We start from the raw sequence: 23565 nt of genomic DNA, 5'->3' as shown, positions 1-23565 counted from the left end.
GGCTGGAGTGCACTGGCATAATTTTGGGTCACTGCAACCTCTGTCTCAAGGTTCAAGCGATTCTCTGCCTCAGCCTCCCAAGTAGCTGGGACTGCAGGCACGTGCCACTATGCCCAGCTAATTTTTGTATTTTTAGTAGAGATGGGATTCGCCATTTTGGACAGGCTGGTCTTAAACTCCAGATGTCAAGTGATCCACCTGCCTCAGCCTCCCAAAGTGCTGGGGTTACAGGCGTGAGCCCCCGTGCCTGGCCTGGTCTGTATTTTCCAGCAATGAGCATGCAAACCATCGATATTGAAGTCTCTCTCTTTTTTTTTAACGTGATGAGGAAGAGAAAAATCTTTGGAGGATTTTCGAGGCTGGCCTGGGGTCAGCAGTGTTTTGATTAGGAGGTAGCAGTACTCCTTGCATTGGATTACATTAATGTCACCTGCTTTAGGAACACAGCAGAGGGACAGTGGCAAGTATATGGTGGCAGTTATGGCTTCCCCCTATTCCCTGCCTGGAGACCCCAAAGAGGGGGTTCACCTAGGGCTTGTGATGTGACAGTGCCCCTACTCTCTGCTTTCTCCCAGGTCAACTTTAACACTGGGGCTTAGATCATTAGCATCCCATTTTAAATTCTCTTTCTTTCTTTTAAGATAAAATTGGTTTTACTCTTTCTTTCTTTTTGAGACAGAATTTCACTCTTTCACCCAGCCTGGAGTGCAATGGCACGATATCGGCTCATTGCAACCTCTGCCTCCCAGGTTCAAGCAATTCTCCTGCCTCAGCCTCCTGAGTAGCTGGGATTACAGGTGTGCACCACCACCACCAGCTAATTTTTGTATTTTTAGTAGAGACAGGGATTTCACAATGTTGGTCAGGTTGGTCTTGAACTCCTGACCTCATGATCTGCCTGCCTCAGCCTCCCAAAGTGCTGGGATTACAGATGTGAGCCACCAAGCCCTGCTGGTTTTATTCATTTTTATCTCCTTGAAAGGGATCATAAGTGATTAACAAGTTTTTCTTAAATACTAAGGCTAAAAACAGCACGTTTACAATTAATTTGCTGACACGTGCTGAAGTGAGATATTGATGCTCTGAATTAAAGTCATAGGAACACATTAAATATTTCTCATGTATTGACAAATTCTGGGGTCTTTGAACACTCCTGAGTTTTGTTTTTGAGAGAAGGTCTTACTCTGTCACCCAGGCTGGAGTGCAGTGGTGCAATCACGGCTCACTACAGTCTCAAACTCCTGGGATCAAGTGATCTGCCTGCCTTGGGCTTCCTAAAGTGCTGGGATTATTGGCGTGAGCCACCACACCCAGCCCTCACCTGTTTTTTTTAAAAGGCATAAAATACAAGTGATGGGTGTATAAAGAAAAACAGGTGATGCAATTTTAGAAAACAACTGATGCGATAACTAAGCAAAATTATGAAAGATTACTAAAGAAATAAATGGTGCTGTACCCTCCTCTCCAACCATCTAATTGTTTAGAGGCAGGCTTTACATTGGGGTAAAATCCTAACAGGTGGCTGATATGGTTTGGCTCTGTGTCTCATCTCAAATTGTAATCCCCAGGTGTCTAGGGAGGAAGGTGAGTGGATCAAGGGGGCGATTTCCCCCATGCTGTTCTTGTGATAGTCAGTTCTCATAAGATCTGATGGTTTGATAAGGGGCTCTTCCTACTTTGCTTTTTCATCTCTCTCCTGCCACCTTGTGAAGAAGGTGCCTGCTTCCCCTTCGCCTTCCACCACGATTGTAAGTTTCCTGAGGCCTGCCAGTGATGTGGAACTGTAGGTCAATCGAATCTCTTTTCTTTATAAATTATCCAGTCTCTTTATAGGGTATTTCTTTATAGCAGTGTGAAAATGGTCTTTGAAACTAATACAGTGGTCTTTGAAACTAAAGGAAAAGTCATCAAGAAAGCATTGCTTTGGGAGTCAGAAGACCTGCCTCAAATCAGTTCAACTCTAAAAATCTTTACACAGCCTATGGAGAGAAACCTAAGCAAGTCCCTGAATCCTCCAGGAAAATGAAAAGAATTACAAAGGCTAAAGAACTGTTAGAATCAGTGCAGTCAACATGTTGACCAAAGCATTCCTACGTGCCAGGAAAATGGTGCGTTGGAATGTTTTTGCTTCTCACGAGAAAGGCAATTTAAGTCGCAAGGTAAGGGCAACATTTTGAAGATGGCCACGTGGACTCTGGATCCCTCTCTTTTTGTTCATGATTTGTTCTCTCTTTAGTGTTTCTGCTTCCGGCCAAGCATTAGGTACCCTTGGGGTGGCGTGCCACTTTTTCCACTTAGTCTTGGGCAGGTTGCTTCTGTCCTTATCCAATAACATCTACTCAAAGATGGTTGTAAGGATAAAATGAAAGAACCAATGTGTAGCATCCAACACATTGCCACCCTACTCTCCCCTTCCCTTCTAACAGTCTCCACCCAAACTGTTCTGGTTTCAGATTTGTCCTCTCAAACAAAACCCAAAGGATTGGCTAGTGGAACTATGCCATAACCTGGCTCTATTGATGGTAAGAGCCATCCTTGCCATCATGGTAAGAGCCTTCCTTGCCATCATGGTAAGAGCCATTTATGGTAAGAGCCATCCTTCTAAGGACCTTTACATTAGAAGCACCTCCTTGAGCTGAAAGGTTCAAACAAAACCAGAACAACTTCTCATAAAACTTTGTGTTCATCTGCTGTTCTGTCAACTTGGAATGTAGAATTCTCCTGTGTTGACATTAGATACTACATTGCAAAGTCCTCTACTGTGTGCCTCCCCAGTGGAGTGAAAGCTTGTTGAGAGGAGAACCGATGACTTACTACTGTACTTCTGGTGCCTGAAACACTACCTTGCTTAAAGGAAGCACTCAATTCGTAACTGATGAATGGCTGAATGAAAATGGCTCAGATGCATTAGGCAGTTACTATGGCCGACACATTGTTCTAAGCACTTTACATTTATTATGCCCACTCAGTTGTTGAAAGAAGCCCCTTACTATCATTGGCCCCATTCTGTAGATACATTAGGTAATTTGCTTAGGTTCTCACTTGTAAGGGGCAGAGCTGGATCTTGCTAATACAGTCTGGTTCTATATAGCCGAGGCTGGAGCAACAGCATCAACAGCAGCCCTTGGGAACTTCTTAGAAATCCTAATTATTCTTCCCTCCACCTCAAACCCATGAAATCTTAAACCTTACAGGTGGGGCCCAGCCATCTGTGTTATAACAAGCCCTTGAGGGGATTCTGAAGCACTGGGGTTGGAGAGCCATATCACTATACTATCCCGCTTCTCCATCCTCAAGCATTCCAGGGCTTTGATTTCCTATTTACCTATTTGAGACAGGGGTCTTACTCTGTCATCCAGGCTCACCCAGGCTGGAGTGCAGTGACACCATTTCGGCTCACTGCCAGCCTCCACCTCCAGGCTCAAGTGGTCCTCTCACCTCAGCCTCCCTAGTAGCTGGGACTGCAGGAACATGCCATGATGGCTGGCCAGTTTTTGTATTTTTAGAGACAGGGTTTTGCCATGTTGCCCAGGCTGGTCTTGAACACCTGGGCTCAAGCAATGCACCCACCTTGACCTCCCAAAGTGGCTCATGATGGGATTACAAACATGAACCACTGTGCCTGGCCCCAGGACTTCACTTTCTAAGAAAAACAGTGGATGCTGTCTAAAAACAAAATTTTATTAAATTGAATTTAATGATCTCATTGTCTTTTATTTTCAATTCATGAACTGGGCAGCATCCCATCTGTGAAATAGAAAAGTCCTCCAGTGAGCTGAGCAGAGGGATGGGTTTTGTATGCAGAAGAACTGAAAAAGGCAGAAACACAGACCAAAAAGTGCACTGATCATTTCAAAGCTACTTTCCTTATAAGATTAAAGTAGAGGAGATATTCTTATTATGCTTGTTCGGCTTGACTGGGCCCTTTTGAATTGGTTGCTGTAAATCTTCTGGTTTTTGAAAAAACTGGACTTTTTTTTTTCTGAGATGGAGTCTCACTTTGTCATCCAGGCTGGAGCTCAGTGGTGCAATCTCAGCTCACTGCAGCCTCCTGGGTTTAAGCGATTCTCCTGCCTCAGCCTCCCTAGTAGCTGGGATTACAGGAGACTGCCACCTCACCCGGCTAATTTTTGTATTTTTAGTAGAGATGGTGTTTCACCACATTGGCCACACTGGTTTTGAACTCCTGACTTCAAGTGGTCCACCTGCCTTGGCCTCCCAAAGTGCTGGGATTAAGTCACCACGCCTGGTCGAAAACTGGCCCATTTTAAAGTTCCATTTGATTGCATGACAGTTAGCATAGGTGTCTCCATTCTGGTTTGGTCTGGTCTACCAAGGGCTAGTGCAGGAACCTAGTCCAAACAATGCCTCTCATAAGTTTTGTTTAATTTTTAATGTTTATTTTCTGAAAACATGTCAGGTTCTTACCATAAATTTTGTTTAACAGTACTCACATATATATTCTGGAAAATCAACGTTGTTCTAGTATTATTATGATTTACATTTTTTTTCTGTGGAGATAGCGTCTCACTACATTGCCAGGGCTGCTCTTGAATACCAGTCCTGAAAAGATCCTCCGGCTTTGGCCTCCCAAAACTCTGGGATTAAAAGCATGAGCCACAGCACCTAGCCAAATTTTCCTACCAAATGTCATTTGTATATGTAGTTTTGCTTATTTCTGTTTCTGCTATTAATTAAAGGTATAGCCCTTTGGGCAAGTTACTTAACTTTGGACCTCAGTATTCACATCTGTGAAATGGGCAGGGGTGGGAACTTGACTAGATCAGTTACTTTTAGCCCTGGCTGACACTAAAAGCACCTGGAGAACCTAAAAACCATTCCGTTATCAGAAGTCCAGCAAGACTAATTAAATCCAGCCTCTAGGAGTGGGACCTTCCATTGGCATTTTATTTATTTATTATTTTAGAGATGGAGTCTCACTCTGTTGCCCAGGCTGGAGTACAATGGCATGATCTTGACTCACTGCAACCTCTGCCTCCCAGGTTCAAGCAATTCCCCTGCCTCAGCCTCCTGAGTAGCTGGGATTGCAGGTGTTTGCCACCGCGCCTGGCTAATTTTTTTGTATTTTTAGTGGAGACGGTGCTTTACTATGTTGGCCAGGCTGGTCTTGAACTCCTGACTTCTGGTGGTTCGCCCACCTCAGCCTCCCAAAGTGCTGGGACTACAGGTGTGAACCATCACACCCAGCCTCCATTGGCATTTTAAAGAGGCTTCTTAGGTGATTATAATATTCAGCCAAAGTTGAACTACTGTGCTAAATAAAGCCAATCACTGCCATCCTGGACCTCTTGCTCGTGATTGGCTTAAGAGATGTGCATGGGACCCAGTTCTGCCCAATTTTGATATAAGAGGAAATGATGGGAGGGGCTTCTGGGAAGTTTTTCTCAATACTTTGCTGATTCTTGCACTAGGTGGCCTTTATTTTCTCTCTAAGTACCAAGATGCTTTCACTGTAAAGAGAAAGAGAGAGAAAGACTGGAGTTGCAAACTCACATGTCTCTAAGTAGCCTGGAAGTTAATCTATTAAAGGAAGAGAGTTGGGTGGAAGCTATGCTCTACCTCAAGGGGGCTGAAGTTTTAGATATAAGATTTAAGCAGAAGGGGAATGTAATAATGAAATGCTGGATAGTCACATAATCACTGTTTCTTTTTTTGAGATGGAGTCTTGCTCTGTCACCCAGGCTGGAGTACAGTGGCACGATCTCGGCTCACTGCAACCTCCGCCTCCCAGGTTCAAGCAATTCTCCTGCCTCAGCCTCCTGAGTAGCTGGGATTACAGACACCTGCCACCATGCCCAGCTAATGTTTTTTGTATTTTTAGTAGAGTCAGGGTTTTGCCACGTTGGCCATGCTCGTCTTGAACTCCTGACCTCAGATGATCCGCCCAGCTCAGCCTCCCAAAGTGCTTGGAATGACAGGCGTGAGCCACCGCACCCGGCCATAGAATCACTATTATACGAAGCTGGAGAATTGAGCTTGGAAAATGGGGCAGACAGGCTATGCAACTGAAACCATGTTCCAAATTACTCCACCAAATCAAGCCAGGGAAGAAACTGCTGCTGCTGCCAACCATGGGCTGCTGCTGCCCCTAATGCCCTCGCTGTTCCTAGAAACTGGATTTTGCTTTCACCATCCATGGCTAGAAATAATTCACCAATTCTTTCCTGTCCTGGATTCTTCCTAAAATCAGCACCCCATTTAGAAGCCTGGGAGACACACTTAATTGGCCAAGCCTGGTGCATACCGGTAAGTATTGGGTATATTGCTCAAACAGTGGTAAATGACATCTGCCTCCCACCAAGACTTATAAACTGGGGACATCCATGAACAAAGGAGAGGGGTTCAAAAGCGGGTGGCAGAAGATCTCGCAAATGTTTATCACACCAGTATTCTGCCATGAGGGACAATAGTCAAATGTTGCCAGTTCTTCTGATTTTTCAAGCAAAACCAAAAATTTGGATTTTATCTTATTTTTTTTTTTTTTGAGACAGGCTTGTGCCCAGCTGCCCAGGCTGGTCTTGAACTCCTGGGCTCAAGCAGTCCTCCTGCCTTGGACTCCGAAAGAGCTAGGATTACAGGCATGAGCCAACTTACGCAGCCTATTTATTATTTTGGAGACAGGGTCTCACTCTGTGGTCCAGGCTTAGTGGAGTGATGGAATCCTAGCTCACTGAATCCTTGAACTCCTGGGTTCAAGCAATCCTCCCCCATCAGTCTTCTGAGTGGCTGGGGCTATAGGCAAGCACCATCACACCCTGTGTTGGTGCTAATTAAAAACAGATGTTTTTAATGCTAATTAAAAACATTTTTTTGGTAGAGGTAGGGGTTGCCCAGGCTGGTCTTGAACTCCTGAGCCCAAGTAATCCTCCGGCTTTAGCCTCTCAAACGATTGTAATTACAGGTGTCAGCCACGGTGACTGGGTGAAATTTGGATTTTATATGAAATCTTTGTATATTTAATGTTGGTAACTAATGAAACTGCTGGCCAGGCAAAAACACTATACAGATCATTTTGTGACTTCCAGTGTGTCAAGGACAGGTGATCAGGCAAAGATGTAGTCATTTCTTCTTATGTTCCCCTCTGCCTGTGGTTGAGCCCTTCTGGGGAATTACTGGCCAGCAGAGGTGATATCTCTGTGTGAACTGTAATGTTGATGAGCACAGGTTCGAGCTATTCTTCTATAATCACCATCATATTTGGAAACAGTTTAATAAAACATCAAGTCCTGGAGATGGCAGGATCATACATTATAAGCAAAATTACCAACACAAGGCATTTGCTCTTAAAATTGGATCAGAGAAAGGAAGCCCTGGATTTTACTACTCTCAGCTTTGGAACAAACTTGGGTTTGGACCTAGAACTTACTGCTTTTGTTTATTTTTAAGACGTCTTATGAGAGAATGGGATTCAAGGCTATCTTTGGAAGATGCCGGCAGAAGAAAATCAAACTGGGTCTTTCTCCTGAACGTGTTTATACTGGTGAAATCAGGTTTAAATAAAGAGGGAGGACTTGATGGAGAAAAACATCTCATAGGGCAATTCGAAGAGTGTGTATAAAGGGAAAATCCTAGACTGACTGATGAGGACTCAAAGTCCTAAGGTCTTCCTTCCCCCAACTACTTTCTCTTGTCAGAAACCCCCAAATCCCCCATGTTAGAGTTTAGGGACTTCATTCGTCATCCTCTAATGTGTGTTGATCAAATAACTAATAGACGGTTATTTATTACGTCCTGAACCTGATTCTGATTTTCAGCTTGGAAGGGTAAACTCATATGAGTTTGCTCCATATACTGTCATTATTTTTTTTAAGTTAAATATATCCAGCTTAATGTCCTTCACTGTTACTCTCTCAAGCTGAAATAGTTTGGAAATTAATTCTGTTGGGAATTGAGGGTTGGGTTTCTTCCCTTCTCTGGGGCCATTCAAGATGCCTAGGAGGTTGTGGAAATAGGCTAGAAAGTTTGGAGAAAGGCTTTTGGTCTTCAATTCTTTTATTATTATTATTTTTAAATTTTAGCGACAGCATCTCACTCTGTTACCTAGGATAGAATGCAATGGTGCAATCATGGCTCACTGCAGCCTCAACCTTCTGGGCTCAAGTGATCCTCCTGCCTCAGCCTCTGGTGTAGCTGAGACTATAGGCATGTGCCACCACACCTGGCTAAATTTTAAATTTTTTGTAGAGATGGGGTCTCACTATGTTGCCAAGGCTGCTCAAGCCATCCCCTTGCCTTGGCCTCCCAAAGTGCTGGGATGGCAGGTGTGTGAGCTATTGTGCCCAGCTGTCTTCAATTTATTTATTTATTTTGATTGAGAGTCTGGCTCTGTTACTCAGGTTGGAGGGCAGTGGCTTGATCACGGCTCCTTGTAATCAGGGTCCTCCTAGGGGCTAGGTGATCCTCCTGTCTCAGCCTCCCGAGTAGTTGGGATTACAGGCACGTGCCACCATGCCTGGCTGATTTTTCAAATTTTCTGTAGAGATGGGGTCTCACCATGTTGCCCAGGATGGTCTTGAACTCTGGGCTCAAGCAATCCTCCCGCCTTGGCCTTTCAAAGTGCTGGGATCACAGGCATGAGCCGCTGGGCCTGGCCGGTCTTTGATTTTTTTATATCTTTTGTTATAGATGTTCTTTGTGCAGGTTAGAATGATCCCTTTAGATCAGCAGCTCTGTTGTTAATAGTGTTGGTTTTCTAGTGTAAAACTTAGCCACCTAGAACGTTTGTCATTGCGCCCAATGCCACAGAGTTTGGTGTTTAGACTTTCCTGTGTTCATCCTTCAAAGTCCTTTTTATCACATATCCCCTCCCTTGCCTCCAAGAGAAGTATTAATAGATGAAGACAGGATGTGATCTGCACTCTTGTTACTCAAAGCAAGGTCTAGGGACCAGCAGCATTTTCACAACCTGGAAAGTTCTTAGAAGTGCAGTCTCAAGCCAAGCACGGTGGCTCACGCTTGTAATCCCATCACTTTGGGAGGCCAAGGTGGGCAGATCATGAGGTCAGGAGTTCAAGACCAGCCTGGCCAACATAGTGAAACCCTGTCTCTACAAAAAATTTAAAATACGAAAATTAGCTGGGCATGGTGGTGTGCATATGTAGTCCCAGTTGCTCAGGAGGCTGAGGCAGGAGAACCACTTGAACCCGGGAGGCAGAAGTTGTGGTGAGCCAAGATCACGCCACTGCAGTCCAGCCTGGACAAGGGAGTGAGACTCTGTCTTAAAAAAAAAAAAAAAGAAAAGAAAAGAAGTGCAGTCTCTGGCCCCACCCCAGACCTCCTGAATCCAAATCTGCATTTTAACAAGGTTTCTGGCAACTGGTAAACAGACACACTTCAGTTGCCAAGCCCTGGATACCACTGTGTTGTATTGGGTTGGTGCAAAAGTAATTGTGGGTTTGCCATTGCTTTCAATGGCAAAAACTGCAATTACTTTTAAAGCAACCTGATATCTCTATCCCACTGTCCTGCCTCGCGAAACTGTCACTCTCACTGTGAATTCTTCAGGGACTTGGGCCACTCGGTTCTCACACAGCACTCCCACCTCCTCCCTCCTAAGAGCCTGGCCATTTGACAATTCATTTTTTTTTTTTTTTTTTTGAGATGAAATCTCACTCTGTCACCCAGGCTGGAGTGCAGTGGCATGATCTTGGCTCACTACAACCTCCGCCTCCTGGGTTCAGGCACAATTCTCCTGCCTCAGCCTCCTGAGTAGCTGGGATTACAGGCATGTGCCACCATGCCCAGCTAATTTTTGTATTTTTAGTAGAGATGAGGTTTCACCATGTTGTTCAGGCTGGTCTCGAACTCCTGACCTTGTGATCCACCTGCCTCGGGCTCCCAAAGTGCTGGGATTACAGGTGTGAGCCACCGCGCCTGGCCAGTAATTCATCTTTAACAAAGTGTCTAGGTGTTCAAGTTCCCCTGGACGAAGCGAGCTCAATATTCCAGAACTGTAAGGCTTAATTACTTGGGAGAGAAAAATCCTCTTAGTCTTTTGTGCTGAGTTTACAGTAGTAAGTATTAATAAGTCTAGTTAATTTCTCGAACATGTTATTCTGTCACACTATTAATAGGCCCTCCAGGCTGGTAAAATTTTAAAAAATATTTATTTTGAAATCTTTCCTTATTCTCTCTACATGGAATCCCATGTAATTGCCCTAGGCTAGAAACTCCAAAGTCACAGAGACTAAGAAAGACAAAAAGGTGCTAATGAGGATATGGTGAAAGTGTAGTTACATTATCCCGGCTGTGTTTGCCATTGGTCCCGCCTGGGACCACACAGCTTTTGGGTTTGAGACGCTAAAAATGCAGAGATGGGCTGGGTGCGGTGGCTCACGCCTGTAATCCGAGCTACTCGGGAGGCTGAGGCAGGAGAATTGTGCCTGAACCTGGGAGGCGGAGGTTGCAGTGAGCCAAGATGGCACCACTGCACTCCAGCCTGGGTGACAGAACAAGACTTTGTCTCAAAAAAAGTAAATTAGTATTTTTTAAAATGCAGAGATGAAAGAGCAGTTGGGTACATACCTATAGTAAGCTATGTGTGCACAACAAGGGGACAGTTTATTGCCCCTCTGCCATCATACTAGGGACCCTGGGGAAGTGAGAAATAGACCTTAATATTAGCAAAAGACTGTAGAATTCATTCAAGGATGCGAAGCCATAAGAAAATACAAATCACTAGCATTATATATGTTGCGTGGCAGCGTTACACCCCACTTTATTATATCATAGATGCTATGCAAAACATGGCTGTTTGTAGACATTTTAGCCCATTCCTCCAGTTCCCCTACACGCACTCTTTCAAAGCATTTGGCCCAAGTTTAATGGCAATATGTTTTTTTTTTTTTTTTTGAGACAGGGTCTCACTCTGGTCCAGGCTAGAGTGCAGTGGCTCTATTTCAGCTCATTGCAACCTCTGCCTCCTGACCTCAAGCGATCCTGACCTCAGCCTCTAGAGTAGCTGGGATCACAGGCACATGCCACCATGCCTAGCTAATATATATATACACTTTTTTTTTTTTTTTTTTTTGAGATGGAGTCCTGCTCTGTAGCCCAGGTAGAGTGCGGTGGTGCAATCGGCTCAGTTCAATCTCCACCTCCCTGGTTCAAGCGATTCTCCTGTCTCAGCCTCCTGAGTAGCTGGAATTACAGGCACCTGTCACTGTGCCCGGCTAATTTTTGTATTTTTAGTAGAGATGGAGTTTCACCATCTTGGTGAGGCTGGTCTCAATCTCCGAACCTCGTGATCCACCTGCCTCGGCCTCCCAAAGTGCTGGAATTACAGGCGTGAGCCACCACGCCCAGCCTATTTTGGCATTTTTTTGTGGAGACAGGATTTCACCATATTTGCCTAGGCTGGTCTTGAACTCTTGGGCTCAAGAGATCCACCTGCCTCGGCCTCCCAAACTGCTGGCATTACAGGTGTGAGCCACTGCATCTGGCCACACAATGTGATTTTTAAAATATACATTTTAATCTTAAATTTTACTTTTACTTTTTATTTTTTTTTGAGACAGAGTCTCTCTCTGTCGCTTAGGCTGGAGTCCAATGGTGCAATCTCAGCTCACTGCAACCTCCACCTCCCCAGTTCAAGTGATCCTCCCACCTCAGCCTCCCAAATTGCTAGGATTACAAATGTGTACTACCACGCCCAGCTAACTTTTATGTTTTTTAATAGAGATAGGGGTTCAACGTGTTGGCCAGGCTGGTCTCGAACTCCTGATCTCAATAATCCGCCCCCCTTCTGACTGCCAAAGTGCTTGGATTACAGGCATGAGGCACCACATCTGGCCTCTAAAATGTATATTTTAAATAAATGTAATGCTGAGAATTACAGCAAGAGAGTAAGCATTGAAAATTGGGCCAGGCATGGTGCTGGACACCTCGAATCCCAGATTTTGGGAGGCCAAAGCAGGTGAATTGCTTGAGCCCAGGAGCTCGAGACCAGCTTGGGCCACATGGCAAAACTCATCTCTATGAAAAATATATAGGGCCAGGCGCGGTGGCTCAAGCCCTTAATCCCAGCACTTTGGGAGGCTGAGGCGGGTAGATCATGAGGTCAGGAGATCAAGACCATCCTGGTCAACATGGTGAAACCCCGTCTCTACTAAAAATACAAAAATTAGCTGGGCATGGTGGCGCGTGCCTGTAATCCCAGCTACTCAGGAGGCTGAGGCAGGAGAATTGCCTGAACCCAGGAGGCGGAGGTTGCGGGAGCCGAGGTCACGCCATTGCACTCCAGCCTGGGGCCTGGGTAACAAGAGCGAAACTTCATCTCAAAAAAAAAAAAAAAGAAATAATAATAATAAAGGAAATAAAACAAAATTGAGGCACCATGGTTGCCCCAGGTCAATATGGAGGAGAATTTTAAAAAGTGCTTTAAGAGAATTTTTTAAAATGAGAAGCACCTTAGAGTAAGTCTTGCGCTGAACTGAAAGTCTTGAATTTTTTTTTTGTACAAGAATGTCTTGCTCTGTCGCCCAGGCTGGAGTGGAGTGGTGGCATCACCTCCCAGGCTCACTTGACCCTCCCATCTCAGCCTCCTGAGTAGCTGGGACTATAGGCACATATCACCAGACTTAGCTAAGTTTTGTTTATTGGGTCTTGAAATTTAAAGATCATTTAAAGTACAGATTTTAACAGAAACAAATTTCTTTCTTAAAAGAGTAACTAAAGTTTCCTGAGTCATATGAGAGTAAATCATTTTCTACCCTCTGCTTTAGTTTTTTCTTAATTTAAGAGATATTGGACAAAAATAACATATTCAATATGTCATATTTTGGGAAATGTCAAGCAGAACTGGCTTGTTGAATATGGGTTATCGTCAGTTTGAGCCAATTAATTAAACATCTTTTCTTAATGCTAAATTCGAATAAGTTCTTGGTTTTGATACAACTTCTAATTTTCTTCTTTGCTCAGGTGATTTGAAATTATAATTGAGAATAAATTTTGCAAAATTAACACATAAAAGGGCATCACTGAAAACATTTTCTATTGCATAATTCCAAATGCCATGGAAGAAGTTGGCATATTTGGATAGTCACAGAACTTAATTCCATACGTACATATTTCAAAATTATCCATCTGCTTAACACCAGGAAGGGTTTCAATGGTAAGATCTTGGTGTACCCAAATGTGGGGAACTTGGTGTGATAAAATTTGCAAAATCAAAATCGTGTTATTTCTTTAAAAACAATTAGTGGGATTAGAAAGTTACTCCAAGTCTGCAATATGGTACTATGAGAATGAGAAAACATGGCTGGGCATGGTGGCTCCTGCCTGTAATCCTAGCACTTTGGGAGGCTGAGGCAGGAGGATGGCTTGAGCCCAGGAGTTCCAGAGCAGGCTGAGCAGCAAGGTGAGACCTCCATCTCTACAAAAAAATTAAAAATTAGCCAGGGGTGGTGGCGCATGACTGTGGTCCTAGCTACTCAGGAGGCAGAGGCAGGAGGAATGCTTGAGCTCAGGAGGTCAGTGCTTCAGTAAGCTGTGATTGAACTCCAGCTTGGGAAACAGAGGGAGACCCTGTCTCAGAACAAACACACACAAGGAAACAAGATAATTTATTCATGTCTTCCATACTCTTAAGTGACCACCAGGCAGAATACACACACAGAGGTAATTAACTGTAGCTAATCCCTCAGATCCTAAAGACTAGGAGAATTTAGCTTAAGCTTTAACATTAATTGAGATTGCTCCTTCTCACTTAAAATTGTAAGTGTTAAAAAATAACAGTGACATTCAAACACCGCCCTAAATATATTTTCATTGGGAAAATATCTTGACATCTTTAGTTGAAGTACAACAAACCAGCTGGGCGCAGTGGCTCACGCCTGTAATCCTAGCACTTTGGGAGGCTGAGGTGAGTGGATCAGCTGAGGTCAGGAGTTCGAGACCAGCCTGGACAACATGGTAAACCCAGTCTCTACTAAAAATACAAAAAAAAAAATCAGCCCAGCATGGTGGTGGGCACCTATGATCCCAGCTACTCAGGAGGCTGAGGCAGGAGAATTGCTTGAACCTGGAGGTGGGTGGAGGTTGCAGTGAGCCAAGATGGTGCCACTGTACTACAGCCTGGATGAAAGAGCAAAACTCTGTCTCAAAAAAAAAAAAAAAAAGTACCACAAATTACCCTAATGCTAGTACTAAACTATAGTTAATAAACATCCCCTTAGATTGCTAGCAACCAAATGGCTGCTGTTTTATTGGGGGAAAGTGAGTGTGGTAGATTGGTCTGGAAAGATGGCTGCCAACAATTCCCTTATTTCAGTGAGTGCGTACAGCTCTTTCACTCAAGAGGTGGACTCTATTTCCCCACTCCTTGAATCCGGTTGGCTTTTGACTTGCTTTGGCCAATGGATTGCAGTGTGAAAATGCTGTTGCTGTTCTGGGGCTTCCAGGCTGAGGTCTGGAAATTTCTGCCTTAACTTGAGGGTATGCCATCTGCCCCATGAGAACATCCATGCCAACCTACTGGGGAAAGAGGTGAAGTAAAGGTGACCCATGGAACCCACATAACAGCCCAGAACCCAGGCCCAAAACTCATGAGGAAGTCCAGCCAACTCCCCAAGAAAAGAAGTCCAGCTGTCTTCACCAATGCCCAGTTGTTGGAACTGATTCAGCTGAAGTGACAGCCACACGAGGCCATCTTGGATCTGCCAGCCCCACAGGAAACCACTAGAGCTGACACCACGTGGAACACATGTATTAGTCTGTTCTCATACCACTAATAAAGACATACCTGAGACTGGGTAACTCATAAAGGAGAGAGGTTTAAGGGACTCACACAGCTGGGGGGGGACTCACAATCATGGTGGAAGGCAAGGAGGAACAAAGGCACGTCTTACATGGCTGCAAGCAAGAGAGAGAATGAGAACCAAGCAACAGGGGTTTCCTTTTATGAGACCATCAGATCTTGTGAGACTTATTCACTACCACAAGAACAGTATGGGGGCGGAAACTGTCCCCATGATTCAATTATCTCCCACTGGGTCCCTCCCACAACCTGTGGGAATTATGAGAGCTACAATTCAAGATGAGATTTAGGTGGGGACACAGCCACACCATATCAACACAGAACTGCCCCTCTAGCTCGGCCAGAGTCCCAGACCCACAGACTCATGAGCAAATAAAACAGTTGTTCCAGCTTGGGCAACATGGCAAGACCCTGTCTCTGCAAAAAGTAACAAAAATTAGCCTGGCGTGGTAGTCCCAGCTACTTGGAAGGCTGAGGTGTGATGATCACTTGAGGTCAGGAGTTAGAGTCTGGAGTGAGCCGTGATTGAACCACTGTACTCTACCCTGGGTAACAGGGCAAGACTCTATCCCTGAATAAATAAAAAATAAATAAATTGTTATTTTTAAATGATTATCATTAGATGTGGTCTGCTATGCAGCAATAGATGACTGATTAAAATGACAATTTTCTAAATCCTTAAAATTGAGATTTACAAACTCTTAAAACTTTCTGGAGGTTGAGGAAAAAAAGGCAAGTAGGTGGCTCAGGTGAAGTGGCTCACTCCCATAGTCCCCGTACTTTGGGAGGCTGAGGCGGGTGGATCACTGGAGGTCAGGAGCTCGAGACGAGCCTGGGCAACATGGTGAAACCCCGTCTCTATTAAAAACATAAAAACTAGCCAGGTGTAATGGCACATGCCTATAATCCCAGCTACTCGGAGGGCTGAGGCATGAGAATTGCTTGAACCCAGGAGGTGGAAGTTGCAGTGAGCTGAGATGGTGCCACTGCACTTCAGCCTGGGTGACAAAGGGCACTCCAACCTGGTGGCAAAGCGAGACTCTGTATAAAAAACAAAACAGGGAGAATGTAGAATGTTTTTTTGTTTTTTTTTTTTGAGATGGAGTTTTGCGCTTGTTACCCAGGCAAGCGCCTGGAGTGCAATGGCACGATCTCGGCTCACTGCAACCTCCACCTCCGCCTCCTGGGTTCAGGCAATTCTCCTGCCTCAGCCTCCTGAGTAGCTGGGATTACAGGCACGCACCACCATGCCCAGCTAATTTTTTGTATTTTTAGTAGAGATGGGGTTTCACCATGTTGACCAGGATGGTCTCGATCTCTTGACCTCGTGATCCACCCGCCTCAGCCTCCCAAGGAAGTTTTTTTTTAAGGTCTTTTTGAAAAAGCTTTATAGATGCAGTTATAAACTGTTTCAGCAGCAGGTGTTGCTTTCTGTCATGAAGAGTGATTTCTTTATAAGTTAGTTAATATGTAACTTTGACAATGGCAGGAACAAAAGCAGTCACTGCAGTATTATCTAATTTCACTTGGTGTCATGTAAATGAGAAATTTCAAGTAAGCTATGAGTAAGAACGTGCAGCATTAAAAACTGGGCACTTTGCTATGGCACTCTTAGACGGTAGATATAATCTATATGAAGTACATCTGATATATTTGTAAAACAATAGGAGTACTTATATGCATACATTCTTAGATCTAAGAGCAAAACAAACTTATCTAGGCCCAGAAGAGAGTTTTAAGCAAGTCAAAATTTTCATTAGAATTATAAATATGACTTGCAGTCCAGCGTGGTGGCTCACGCCTGTAGTCCCAGCACTTTGGGAGGCTGAGGTGGATGTATCCCTTGAGACCAGGAGTTCCAGACTAGCCTGGGAAACATGGCAAAACCCAATCTCTACTAAAAATACAAAAATTAGCCAGGTATGGTGGGCGCACCTGTAATCCCAGCTGCTCAGGAGGCTGAGACAGGGGAATCTCTTGAACCCTAGACAGGGAGGCTACAGTGAACTGAGATTGCGCCACTGCACTGTAGCCTGGGCGACGGAATGAAACTCTGTCTCAAAAAATAAAAATTATAAATATGACTTGCAGTACTGGTATTGAATTTTTAAAAAGTTAGCTCCCTAGTGCTACCAAGTTTGCCAGCATCTTGACAGTGGTATTATGGAAAAACTGCTAGCAGTTCTGTTGACATCAATGTATGTATGTATGTATTATTATTTTTGGAGACAGAGTTTCACTTTTGTTGCCCAGGCTGGAGTGCAATGGTGCAATCTTGGCTTACTGCAACCTCCACCTCCTGGGTTCAAGTGATTCTCCTGCCTCAGCCTCCCAAGTACCTGGGACTACAGGCATGCACCACCATGCCTGGCTAATTTTTTGTGTTTAATAGAGACAAGATTTCACCATGTTGGTCAGACTGGTCTCGAACTCCTGACCTCAGGTGATCCACCTACCTCCGCCTCCCAAAGTGCTGGGATTACAGGCGTGAACCACCGCGCCTGGACAATATATGTAATTTTTTAATGTGCAAGATTGGGATAGTATTTTCTTTGAAAAAAGACAATTTTAGCAGGTGACATAAGATCAAATACTAGCTATATTAGGTGCGTGTTTACTAGAAATTACATAAAAGCATTGTGAGTAAAAGAAATAAAATAAAACCAGTAATGATAACTAAATACTAAGAAGGAAAAAAACAATAGTTTATACAAGAAATGTGATTAGCATAGGGCATTCAGTTCTTACAATGTAACTTGTAAGAGGAGAAAAGTGATACATCCATAGAAAATAGGAGGAGAACAAAGTAACTTTTTTTTTTTTTGAGACAGAGTTTCGCCCTTGTTACCAGGCTGGAGTGCAATGGCGCGATCTCGGCTCACCGCAACCTCCGCCTCCTGGGTTCAGGCAATTCTCCTGCCTCAGCCTCCTGAGTAGCTGGGATTACAGGCACGCGCCACCATGCGCAGCTAATTTTTTGTAATTTTTAGTAGAGACGGGGTTTCACCATGTAGACCAGGATGGTCTCCATCTCTTGACCTCGTGATCCACCCACCTCGGCCTCCCAAAGTGCTGGGATTACAGGCTTGAGCCACCGCGCCCGGCCCAAAGTAACTTTTTATAAAAATAGACTCATGAACACGGAATGAGGAAAAGGCCTAAAAATTAGTATGCTGGGTTTCTATTTTTGGCAATATTTTGAACCAGATAATCTAAAAACTTTCCTACCAATAATCATCTAGAAATGCTGGATAAAATATACCAAACAGAATTTTTTTTTGGCAGGGGACGAAGTCTCGCTCTGTCACCCAGGCTGGAGTGCAGTGGTGCGATCTCAGCCCACTGCGGCCTCCACCTCCCGGGTTCAAGCAAGTCTCTTGCCTCACCCTCCTGCATAGCTGGGATTACAGGTCCACACCACCACATCAGGCTAATTTTTGTATTTTTAGTAGAGATGGGTTTTCATCATGTTGGCTAGGCTGGTCTTGAACTCCTGACCTCAAACAATCCACCCACCTCGGCCTAACAAAGTGCTGGGATTATAGGCGTGAGCCACTGCACCTGGTCAGGTTTGAGTTTTAAAGGTTCCTAAAGGCAGCGGACAAGGCTTTGGTGGAAGTAGAACTACAACCTCCACCCAAATAAGGACACTTAAGGAGTTATATCTTAGGGAAAATGGTCAGAAAAATCTGTCCACCCAGAGTAGGGAGATGACAGGGAAGCTTATGTGTCTTATTCTGGATCCTAGATGGAAAAAGTCCCCCTCTACATTTGTTGCAATATGATTATACTCTCAGTTATCATTTTTTTTTTTTTTTGAGACAGAGTTTCGCTCTTGTTACCCAGGCTGGAGTGCAATGGCATGATCTCGGCTCACCACAACCTCCGCCTCCTGGGTTCAGGCAATTCTCCTGCCTCCGCCTCCTGAGTAGCAGGGATTACAGGCATGCGCCACCATGCCCAGCTAATTTTCTGTATTTTTAGTAGAGACAGGGTTTCATCATGTTGACCAGAATGGTCTCTATCTCTTGACCTCGTGATCCACCCGCCTCGGCCTCCCAAAGTGCTGGGATTACAGGCGTGAGCCACTGCGCCTGGCCCTCTCAGTTATAAATTAAGCAAGTTCTGGGCATCTAATGTGCACCATGGCTGCTGAGGGATGTGTTAACTAATTTGAGTGTGATAATCATTTTATATCGTATACATATACCAAATCATCATGTTATATGCTTTGAATATGCATGCACAATCTTTATTTGTTGTTGTTTGTGTTTTTTTTCCCCCCGGACAGGGTCTCTCTCTGTCACCCAGATTGTAGTGCCATGGTGAGATCTCAGCTCAATGCAACCTCTGCCTCCTGGGTTCAGGCGATCCTCCCACCTCAGCCTCCCAAGTAGCTGGGACTACATACAGGTGCCCACCACTATGCCCAGCTAATTTAATTTTAAAAATTAAATCAATAATTTAATTTAAAAATTTAATTTAATTTTAATATAGGCCCAGTGGCTCATGCCTATAATCCCAGAACTTTGGGAGGCCGAGGAGGGTGGATCACTTGAGGCCAGGAGTTCAAGACCAGCCTGGCCAACATGGCAAAACCCTGTCTCTATTAAAAATAGAAAAATTAGCCAGGCATGGTGGCACATGCTTGTAATCCCAGCTACTCGGAAGGCTGAGGCGTAAGAATTGCTTGAACCCAAGAGGCAAAGGTTGCAGTGAGCCGAGATCACGCCACTGCACTTCAGCCTGGGGGACAAAGCAAGGTCTCACTATATTGCCCAGGCTGCCTGAAACTCCTGGGCTCAATCGATCCTTCTGCCTCAGCCTCCCAAAGTACTGGGATTATAAGAGTGAGCTACCAAACCCAGACAATCTTTATTTGTTTATTAAATATTTTAGAATGAGAAAACAAAACTATATTTACATAGGTTTGGAATTAAAATTTACACTATGGAATCTCCAAGCCAGGAAATTAACTAAACACAAACTCAGGGATGGCAAAGCTTCAGCCTAGATATATGGGGTTCCCACAGATAGAGACTTACACGTTTGAAATTACAAAGTGCACAAGGAAACACTCCACCATGAGCAAGAGACAGTAGAAATAAACAACATCAGATCTCAATTACTTCAGATAACTGGTTTATAACAGATTCATTTATTGGGAGACTGAGGCGGGTAGAACACGAGGTCAAGAGATAGAGACCATTCTGGTCAACATGGTGAAACCCCGTCTCTACTAAAAATACAGAAAATTAGCTGGGCATAGTGACGCGTGCCTGTAATCCCAGCTACTCAGGAGGCGGAGGCAGGAGAATTGCCTGAACCCAGGAGGAGGAGGTTGTGGTGAGCCGAGATCGCGCCATTGCACTCCAGCCTAGGTAACAAGAGTGAAACTCCGTCTCAAAAAAAAAAAAAAAAGACTCATTTAAAACAAATGGGTTGACACTGATAGAGTCGTAAATAAACATGAGAAAAAAAATCATAACTCTTAAAATCTATAAGGCACTTTTGAGAAAGAAATTAGAACACTTTTAATTTGGTAAGTGAATTGTTTCTTTCTTATCCTTGTCATTGGAACCAAATATTCAACATGAGACTTCACCCACGTGCTTGTGTATTACCTAGAGGTGGTAAATTTCCCTATGAGTCACTCAGCATCACCGGTTCAGCAAAAAAAATTATCGACATCCGCAATGTGCCACCCACTGTGACACATTGCCCTGTGGATATAGCAGGTAAGGGAGACAGACGCTCCTTTTGTCTGCATGGAGAACTGCAGACAAAACAGACATTGAAGATGCATGGACCAGGGTGAAGAAAAGTCAAGGAAGACCCTGGGGAAGTGATATTTCAATGGAGATTTGAAGAATGAGTAGAAGTTGGCCTGGTGATGAGGGAGTAGAGAAAGTTGTCCAGGCAAAGAAGAGAGTGTGTTGGAAGATCCAGATTCAACACAGGCTGGTGGATGTGAGAGTCTAAAGACCAATAAGGTTGAGTGAAGAGAGCCTGTGAGGGTGTAGGACATATGTGTAGATCGTCACAACGCAAGGCTTTGTGGGCCAGATTCTGAACGTCCTTGTATGCTCAGCTGAGCGGTTCAGATTTGAATCTATCCTGCAGGCAACAGACAAGGGGAGAATTTGGGATAGGAAAGATTGTCGCACTTATGGTCTGTTGTTGTTAGTTTTTAGAGACAGGGTCTTGCTCTGTCGCCCATACTGGAGTGCAGTGGGGCAATCATAGCTCACTGCAGCCTCAAACTCTTGGGCTCAAGTGATCCTCTCACCTCAGCCTCTTGAATAGCTGGGACTACAGGGATGCACCACCACACCCAGCTGTTTTTACAAAAGGTTTTGTGGAGACAGGGTCTCCCTGTGTTGCCCAGGCTGGTCTGAAACTCCTGGCCTTGAGTGAGCCTCCCACCTTGGCTTCCCAAAATGCTGGGATTATAGGAGTGAGCCACTGCACCTGGTCCAGATGATGTAATAAGAGGCAGACCTGCCGCTCTTCAAGGTTGTAACCAGGACTTAAACTGCAAAAGCAAGTTTCTACTCTGCAAATTTTTGGGGAAAACACTTGAAACAGTTTTTGATGAGCATCAATAGTGAAAAGGAAGGAAGCTTGGAACTAGATCCACTGTGCATTCCTAAATGGAAAAACAAGAGCACACTCCCATTTCTAAACAGTGGAAACAGACCAGACACGGTACACAACTGTAATCCCAGCTACCTGGGAGGCTTAGGCTGGTGAATTGCTTGAGCCCAGGAGGCAGAGGTTGTAGTAAGCCGAGATTGTGCCACTGCACTCCAGCTTGGGTGACAGAGCGTTGCTCTGTCAAAAAAAAAAAAAAATCGATGTCAAGAAATTGCAGTATAGCTTTCTAATTTAGAAGCATGGAAATAAGTACCAGGTGAAAAGGTATAAGGTTTGAGGGTGGCTGCCTCTGGAGGGTGGGACATGGAAGTCTCATGGAGGCTGGGGAAGGGTAGGCTTGAAGGATCTTTCAAATAATGCACTTTGCAACCACGTTACTATTAATATTATTATTATTTGAGACTGAGTTTCTCTCTTGTTGTCCAGGCTGGAGTGCAATGGTGCGATCTTGGCTTACTGCGACCTCCACCTCCTGAGTTCAAGTGATTCTCCTGCCTCAGCCTCCCCAGTAGCTGGGACTACAGGCGTGCACCAGGTAATTTTTGCATTTTCAGTAGAGACGGTTTCACCATGTTGGCCAGGATGGTCTTGATCTCTTGACTTCATGATCTGCCTGCCTTGACCTCCCAAAGTGCTGGGATTCCAGGTATGAGCCACCATGCCTGGCCCGTATTTTGTATTTTTAACTGACCGCAGGTCATTTGCCTCCTCGGCCTCCCAAAGTGTTGGGACTGATTATATGTGTGAGCCACTATACCCAGCCAGCAACTGTGTTATTTTGAATCAATCATTTAATACTTCAAAGATAGTAATATGTACTATATTTGACTACAGTAATGAGTTAGTAAAGAACATATATGTATATGTATTTAGAGACCAGGTCACTCTATCATCCGGGCTGCGGTGCAGTAGCATGAACACAACTCACAGCAGCCTCCACCTCCTGGGCTTAAGTGAAAAGTAATTTTCCCATTTCAGCCTCCTAAGTAGCAGGGTCTATAGGCAGGTGCCACCACTCCTGGCTATTTTAAAAATATATATTTTTTGTAGAGACGGAGTTTTGCCATGTTGTTCAGACTGGTCACAAACTCCTGAGCTCAGGCAATCCACCCGCCTTGGCCTCCCAAAATGTTGGGATTACAGGCATGAGTCACTGCACCTGGCCAATAATATTTTCAAATTTAAAAAATTACTTAAAACTTGCTTTGGTGTGTGTTTACCAATTGTTAGAATATTCTCAGGAAATCAGAGATTTGAGAAAATGTTCTCAGCACAGTGGTCAAGCATGTAGAGATTGGACTCTTGACAGCTTGTTTTAGCCTCAACTCTGCCATAAGCTGTGTGACCATGGACAAATCACTTAACTTCTCTGAGCCTTCTTTTTTTTTTTTGTGCCTGTAGAATGCAGATAACAATAATCAAATTGTTATAACAATGTCATAGGAAAGTTTTAAGAATTAAATTAGATAAAAATAACAATACTGGGCTGAGCACGGTGGCTCACGTTGTAATCCCAGCACTTTGGGAGGCCGAGGCGGGTGGATCACAAGGTTAAGAGATCGAGACCATCCTGGCCAAGGTGGTGAAACCTCCATCTCAAAAATAAATAAATAAATAAATAAAATACCTAATTAATTGTACAAAGCACTTTATACATGTTATTTTATTTTATTTTTCTGAGACATAGTCTCATTTTATTACTCAGGCTGGAGTGCAGTGTCATGATCTCAGCTCACTGCAACCTCTGACCCCCGGGTTCAAGTGATTTTCCTGCCTCAGCCCCCTGAATAGCTAGGATTACAGGCACCCACCACCATGCCCAGCTAATTTTTGTATTTTTAGTAGAGACAGAGTTTTGCTATGTTGGGCAGGCTGGCCTTGAACTCCTGGCCTCAAATGATCTGCCCACCTCAGCCTCCCAAAGTGCTGGATTATAGGCGTGAGCCATCCTGCCCAGCCTTATACATAATATCTTATTGAATCCTCATAATCTGCCAGCTTTGTGAAAAGTATAGTTATCAGTGTCTAGTTGTTTAATTATTAACTGTTTAATAAACATTAGCAGTATTCTGTTTGTATTTTTATGGAAATGAAAATGAATAGGAGAAACAGTAAAAAAAGACAAACCCTGT

The 23565-nt window shown here is 44.2% G+C and overlaps 1 long non-coding RNA gene across 2 annotated transcripts in view; it reads left to right on the top strand.

Moving 5' to 3' along the window:
- The window catches only part of LOC128928624 (uncharacterized), a 30228-nt gene that overhangs the window by 1308 nt on the left and 5355 nt on the right, over positions 1-23565 (top strand). Inside the window, exons 1-2 of one of the 2 annotated variants that reach the window (XR_013522148.1) lie at positions 12758-13132; positions 21860-21968. This is a non-coding gene — a long non-coding RNA (uncharacterized LOC128928624). Of the gene's footprint in view, positions 1-12757; positions 13133-21859; positions 21969-23565 lie in introns of those variants that run through there. The other variant, XR_013522147.1, reaches the window with a different exon arrangement.

Source organism: Callithrix jacchus, chromosome 9 (assembly GCF_049354715.1).
Source record: "Callithrix jacchus isolate 240 chromosome 9, calJac240_pri, whole genome shotgun sequence".
NCBI lineage: Eukaryota > Metazoa > Chordata > Mammalia > Primates > Cebidae > Callithrix > Callithrix jacchus.
Note: the sequence above shows the minus strand (reverse complement) of the source record. Positions and strands in the feature narration are given on the sequence as shown.